This window comes from Pinus tabuliformis, chromosome 8, assembly GCF_031772625.1.
Source record: "Pinus tabuliformis cultivar Carrire ecotype Pingquan chromosome 8, CPIR1, whole genome shotgun sequence".
Lineage (NCBI taxonomy): Eukaryota > Viridiplantae > Streptophyta > Pinopsida > Pinales > Pinaceae > Pinus > Pinus tabuliformis.
In genome coordinates, this window is record NC_142294.1 from 644,931,699 (window position 1) to 644,938,688 (window position 6,990).

The following is a 6,990-nucleotide window of genomic DNA, read 5'->3' on the forward strand; positions in this document are numbered from 1 at the left end:
GTAAATTGTATTAAATTGAGGCAAAAAAAAGGTTGAGTATTGTCTTAAATATTGTCTTTAAGCAGGTGTCCTAAACTATTGCCTTAAAAAATTGTCTCTGTAAAGACAATAATTTGAGACACCCGCTTAAAGACAATATTTAAGAGAATACACAACCTTTTTTGGTGTTAATTTAAGACAATTTACCCAAAAATTGTCTTAAAACCCCCCTCTATGTTGTAGCCTAATGAGAGACAACATAACCATATTTGTTACTAAATACTATGAAACAGAAATATTTCCACATTTGGGATAGGTAAGTATAACCCCTACAACACTTGGAATGATGGTGGGACTCATCCAAATTATCAAGAAACATATTAAAAACCAATGTTTAATATTTCCCTCTTATCACTTCCAATCCCACTCGTTTTGAACATGGTTAATGCCAAATAAATCGAAACGTCAGTCCCAATCCCCGTACAACACTTGGAATGATGGTGAGACTCATCCAAATTATCAAGAAACATATCCAAAGAAAACCCAATGTTTAAGATTTCCGGCTTATCACTTCTAATACCACTCGTTTTGAACATGGCTAACACCAAATAAATCGAAACATCACTCCCAATCCCACTCGTTGTGAACATGTCTAACGCCAAATAAATAGAAACAAGATGGAGAACTTTGAAATTGTTTTTGGATGGAAAGTTCATTTTATGTGTGCGATATATTGTAAATGGAGAAGTCGTTTATACATCGTCAGTCGTATATCCATTTAGATGTGTGGATGCCATAAATAACTTGTCAGTCTTAAAATATTTTGTGTGAGCTTACGGTAGGTGTTTGAGACAAGATAGTCAAATTACCGTGCGAAACTCCCAACTTCCATGATGTTCACCTTTTCTTAAAAAAACAAAAGATGTTTTCATAGAGAAAAAAATAAATCGGTAGGTCACGTTTTCAAAACGCCGGAATAGGCTGCTAAAGAAAGCTTGTGAGCTCTCAGTACTATGTGATGCCAAAATCAGAGAAGGGCTTTCCAAGTTTTCCAGTGCCGAGTATTTCTTTTTTAACAATTTTATTAGTCCCTGCCATCTGGCATCCGGCAGGGACTATAGTAATCGTTTCCTGACGAGATAGCATTAATTCGAACGGGTTATTTGGCTGTTTCGGTGGTTATGCTAAAGTTTCAAAATGCTGTGTTAGTCCCTTATTCTAAGTTTCATTCGCAGCTGAACTTGGCCATCTTATTTGGCCTCTTCCCAAGACGGAAGAGGCTCAACCATAGCTTAAAGCAATTAAGTCCGGTGCATTTTCCGCTAACTGTCACGGGTGTATGGTTTTAATGCTAGCATTACTTCTGCCTGGTATGCAAAGGTGGTGTTCCCTGTTACAATGTACGGGCTCTGTGGAAAGGTCCTGCCCTACACCCGTGTCTTTGTGCATGCCCTGCACCCGTGTCTTTGTGACGTCGGCCCATTGCATCTCATTAAATACACTGCTACCCTCCTTTGTCACCTTGCATTGTGATTGTGACTCCGGGGATTTTCGGTTTTCCTTTACAATCTGCGAGCAGCAGGGTTTAAACTGTGTACAGAGGCCGCCTATGCATGTGTTTACTTTATTGACAGTGAGTATATTTTCCTTTTCTCTACCGACTTTCCTGCTTATTGTATTTGTGGGATTCACTGTGAATGGTGACAAACTTTCCTTTGTAGCCTTATTAATATTGCTGGTATTTGCAGAATAACTTGATAATTGTGGGATTTAATGTAAATTGTTCAGGCTTTTCATAGCAGTAATGCTTAGTAATCCCAAACTTGCTGTATTTGAGCTACATTCTTGTTTACACCTTAGGATGATGATCATATTTTAATGTTGGAATTTAATCTATTGATATGCCTTTCTCCGTATTGATTCTTAAGTTGGTCCGACTCAGGGTTCTTTATTATGTGCCTTTTGTCCTAGCATGGCTTTTATGTTATTGTGGAAATGTTAATACAGATAGAAACATTACTTCTCTAATGCTTCCTGCAAATATTTGCATTTTTTCTTACGGACTTTCCTGCCTATTATCTTTATGGGATTCACTGCAAGTAGTGACAAACTTTTCTCTGCCTCGCTAATATTCCTGGTCCTTGCGATTTTAATAATTTATGTTTATTATTCAAGCTTTACATGGTCTATTGTTCAAGCTTTTCATAACAGTATGCTTAGTAACCCCAAACTTTATAGGAACTATACTTATCTACATTCTTGTTTACAACTTAGGATGATAATCATATTTCAATGTTGGCACATTTTAGCTGTAGGTATTTGTCAGAGGATTCAAACATTGTGTGTATGGAAAGCAAGTTGCAGTACAGATGGAGTTTACATTTCCTTGCACGCTATTTTAATGTTTATGTAGTTCATATTTTGTTTCTATGCTCGTGATTAGATTAGATTGCACTATGATCAAATTCGGTATTGTGGTAAGCCTTCAACCTTGAAGCAACTCGCTAGACAGAGCTCAGATTACACTTTACCTGGACTGTGGCAAACTGTAACATTTGGGATTTGTGGCTTAAGCTTGCACTACCTCGGCACTGTGGCAACAGACCTACTCGACACTGTGGAGGATTGTGAAAGGTCTATCAACTTCAGACTGTTGCAGACTTAAAGAGGAGCTCCATTTTGGACTATTGCAGACCTGTGGCACCTCAGACTCCAGAATTCGGACCTGCTTCTGTTGCAATTGGAACCGAGGCCTTCAAACTTGTAATCTCGAATCAGCAGCTTAAACATGAGAGGACTGTCTATTTTCGCTCTGTGGAGACTAGCCTGTGGTAGCTCAGACAAACCTGAGGAGTCACCTGTAGCAGCTCGGATCTACCTCTAGTGTATGATCTTGACCTTGGAGCATACCTTTCAAGCTTGGCCTTATGTAGTGAAGCATTGTTGAAGCTTGGAGCAACATTGTTAGAGCATCATTGAATGCAATCTTTAAGCAATTATAGACATTTTGGGATCTCTTGCAGAAGAGCAGTCTTGGTCAAGGAATGAACAGACCTTAGCTGTTATAACAAACATGGGGCATCATTTGAAGTAGGCAATCTTGAAGTGTCTTTGAAGAACCTTTTACAGATCTGTTGAAGGATACCCTTCTTCCAGTCTCCGTTCATCGAGGGCATTTTCCAGTTCTTCTGCCAACATTGACGGGTTGCGAGCTTGCTTCAAGATTGTGGGTGATCCCGCAGAAGAGAAGTATCTATACGAAGGGCTAAAATAGACCCAACCATGGAGGGAAAGCCCTTTTGCAAGTCTGGAGAGCCATGTTTCACGTCTGGAGAGCCATGTTTCAGGCACAAGTGTTGCAGATTTGGAGAGCCATGCTGGTTCTCATGGCCTTGTTTCCCACGTTCCGTACAAACACGTTGCTGCATGCATGTCGATCACATGTCTCCTGTGTAACGTGTGGCCTCGTTGTGAAAGTTACACGAACAGATCTTATAAACATATTTATTTTATAAAAAACTATGTTCAACGGTTCATAGCAAAACAATTTCATTATATCTATGTTCAATTGAGCAAATTAGCGATTTTTATGGTTGCGTGTCTTTCTGGAACTTTTATACTTTCTCACCCAACGTAACATAGCGTATAAATTATATTTTGGGAAAAGCGTGTTGTTGGGAGCTGGACAAAAATGTTCAACGGTTCATAGCAAAACAATTTCATTATATCTATGTTCAATTCAGCAAATTAGCGATTTTTATGGTTGCGTGTCTTTCTGGAACTTTTATACTTTCTCACCCAATGTAACATAGCGTATAAATTATATTTTGGGAAAAGCGTGTTGTTGGGAGCTGGACAAAAAAATTGTATGCGGATTATAAAACAGTTTGTTACCTTACGAATTTTGTGGAACTGGCGGTCTTTCCTTGCTTTCTTTTGTACAGGCACTCGTCATATCAATCGCCCTATGCTTTATAAGGAAAGCCTCCACCCATCTCCTCTCAAACACTAGACACTGCTTTCACCCTATTTCTTCAATCTTTCTGTATCGGTGAGTGTTGTTACTATCTAATTCCCCTATCGAGATCTCCCTCTGCATTAATATATCACAGTCGCGTATTTTTTTTTTGGCTTTGACGTGTTTGCTGGGGATCAATTTGGAGGCTAAACTTAGTGCAGGGACTCGCTGCTTCGCAGCCTCTCTTGTTTCTATATGTCTTTAGTTGTCAGTCATTTCAAATTTTCTCTTGAATGGATTTTTCTGGATTTGTTTGTGTACGAGTTTAAGGTTGAGCCTGTATCAGATTTGTTTCTAAAGAAATAAAGTTACATAGAGCTAGATCCTTTATTATGTCTCTTCGTCACAAAACCCAAAAACTAAACTGATTCAGTTCCTTTTTCCTAGATTGTTTCTGTTCGAATGGCACTGCCATCAACTCTAGGCCTTCGTTTTTTTTATAAAGGTTTGTTTTTTGCTTTGTTGGTTCCTCCTGTTAAACTCAACTATTTTGTTTGTGGGTAATTGTTTTTTCTTTTTTTATAAGCATCTCCAGAGTCTGTTTTTACTTAACATGATTGGGGTTTTTCTATTGTTCTCTTGCTCCTTCGTCGGGTAGTTTTCCCCTTGATGTTTGGTATTGGGATCTTTTTTTTTTGTACCTTGCTACAATGTTTATGGTTGTATTAGGAGGCAAAAGACTTTGGCTAATGTCACATTAGCCTCTTTTGTTTTGATTGATAGTTAAAGAGTTTTTTTCTATTAAAAAAAACTAAAAACAAAAACTTGGAAGCTTATTTTTGGCAATGACACGTTTGATTTTTTACCCTAATCTTTTCAAATTCAATTGCATTCATTTCAGGATTTGCTGAGAGAAATTATAAATATAATTTATAATAGTTAGATGAAATCGGTAAAAATAAGTATTAAAAGTCATATAAAAGCCAATTTAAAAATAAAACTGTTATAAAACAATTTCATCATGGGTAAGGGGTTAAAATAAGATAATTACTTCTACATGAGGAGTTGGCTGAGACTCAGTCAACTCTGTGATTAAGTGATTGAGTAAGGGAGACTCAGTCAATTGTGTGATTAAGTGATTGAGTAAGGGTGTTGAGTCAAGTGAAGTGATATATGACTTTTAGTGTGTGGTTCCATGTCAAGATAGTTTAGGGAAGTCGTTGGAAAAGGATAAATACCCTTCACCGGGTTCATTGTAATCATATGTTTTGTTTGATAATTAGAAGAGCAACAACTTGTGTTTTATTTGCGAACTTGTCTCCTCGACCTTTCCAACAAATTGGTATCAGCGCAAAGTTACACAGAGCGAAGAAAAACATATTTGCAGCAATCTGTGTGAGAATAGAAATCTATTTTTTTTTTCTCGTGGTTTGAGCATTAATGCATCCTACAGTTATGCACAGGGCGCTCTAACACGTTCAGTCTCACGAGAGAGCTGCGTTAACTGTAAAAAAATTACCGCGATTTGCATGCACGCGAGTTACGTGAATTTTTGAAGCGTTAAAGCATTAACGTGCTGCTCCCTATCGTGCACTCTGTTTAATCTCATGCCATTCTCACGAGATACGCGTTAGTGTGAATACCGTGATTTTAAATACTTCATGTACGTAATTTTTTTGGATTGGTTATATAAAGGTGAGAGTGTGAGCTTTTAGATTAAAGTGGTTGGGCTTTACGATAAAAGGTTTTTTTTTCAATGCATTGAAATTTTTCAAAAAGTGTTTTTAAAGGTTTTTTTTAAAATAAAAAAATTAGGGTTTAATTGAAAGTACAATTTTTTTTTAAACTAAAAACTTTGCAAAGATTATAAAAGGAGAATTTTTTTATCTTAAGAGAATTTTTTGAAGAAAGATGGACTTTTCAAATTTTTAGCTCCAATTGGGGAAAGATTATGGTATGTGGGCCATTAAGATGGCGACCACGTTGCAGGCACATGATGTCTAGGATTATGTCATAAATTAGTTCAAGATTTATGGTGAAGAAATTAAATATCAAACAGTGGTTGAGAAGATCATCAGAGCTTTGTCTACCAAATTTGATGTTGTGGTAGCAACCATAGAAGAAGCCAAGGATTTGGCATCATTGACAGTTGATGAGTTGATGGGATCACTTCTATCACATGAGGCAAGGATAGACAAAAGTAAGGATTCCACTTTGAAAACCGATTTCAAAAATCAGGTTTCTATTTCAAGAGACAGAGGTCAAGGAAGAAGTAGAACGAGAGGCAGAGGACGAAGCAGAAGATATGGTGGTCAAAGAGATGGTTGAAAAGAGCATGAACATGAAAGTGGAAGAAACTACAAAAGATTAAAAAATGATCAAAGAGTTGACAAATCAAAGTGAGATGTTATTATTGCAATAACTTTTGTCACTATGCTCGTAATTGCAAGAAGAAGATAGTTGATAAAGGGAACGAGAGAGCTAATGTTACTACAGAGAGTAATAAATCCATGTTCTTAGCTTGTCATACCATGCATGATCCTTCTGCTACTGTGTGGTTGTTAGATTGTGGTTGTAGTAACCACATGACAGGCAACAAGAATTTGGTTGCAAATTTCAATCAATCTATGAAAACAGAGGTAAACTTGGGCACTAACAAGACTGTGGAAGTAGATAGAAAAGGAGTGGTCAACATTCTGACTAAGAAGGGGGTTTTGAAGAAAATATCAGAGGTATATCATGTTCCTAGTCTCAAACATAATTTATTAAGTGTTGGTCAATTAACATAGAAAGGATACAAAGTTATATTTCAAGGTCAAGAAGGTATTATATATGACAAGCCCCCAAGCAAGCAGTTGATAACAAAGGTGAAGATGATGAGGAACAAACTCTTTCCTCTAATTATGAATTACGATGATTAGGTTAGTTCTTTTACAGTTGCATATTCTGATGATTATTGGTTTTGGAACTTTCGGTTTGGACACTTGCACTTTTCTTGTTTAAGACTGTTGCAACAGAAACATATGGTCAGAGGATTACCTCCCATCAAGGAA

At 37.1% G+C, this 6,990-nt stretch overlaps 1 long non-coding RNA gene across 1 annotated transcript; it reads left to right on the forward strand.

Annotated features, from left to right (window-relative positions):
* The first annotated feature begins 1,518 nt into the window (after window positions 1-1,518).
* On the forward strand, window positions 1,519-3,037 carry LOC149237185 (uncharacterized). Its single transcript, XR_016245237.1, has 2 exons — window positions 1,519-1,612; window positions 2,423-3,037. It is a non-coding gene; the product is annotated as an uncharacterized LOC149237185 (long non-coding RNA).
* The last annotated feature ends 3,953 nt before the right edge of the window (window positions 3,038-6,990 follow it).